Source organism: Rhincodon typus, chromosome 39 (genome assembly GCF_021869965.1).
Source record: "Rhincodon typus isolate 14 chromosome 39, sRhiTyp1.1, whole genome shotgun sequence".
Taxonomy (NCBI): Eukaryota; Metazoa; Chordata; class Chondrichthyes; order Orectolobiformes; family Rhincodontidae; genus Rhincodon; species Rhincodon typus.
In genome coordinates, this window is record NC_063370.1 from 9,907,287 (window position 1) to 9,907,644 (window position 358).

Consider the following 358-nt stretch of genomic DNA (forward strand, 5'->3'; position numbering starts at 1 on the left):
GACCCCACCCCCCCACTGAACCCCCTCTCCCCCCTCACTTGCTGAGCCCTTCCCCCTTTGAACTACTCCACCCCACCACAATTTTGCACTGAAGCCCCTTCTCTTCATTGAACCCCACCTCCACTCACTCCCCCATGAAGTCTACCCCCACCCCTCCTGAATCCCTGCAGCTAATTGGGAGTGATCTGAGGAGCAACGAAGTGGGAAGAAAGTAGGAATGGGGAGGGGGGAATACAGGAGGAGGAGAGAGAACAGCTGGAGAAAGGGAATAGGAAAATGATGGTCCAGAAGGAAGAGACAGGAGGACCCTGGAGATGGGGTGGGGGGGGTCGTCTGGAACAGCCAGACATTGACTTAC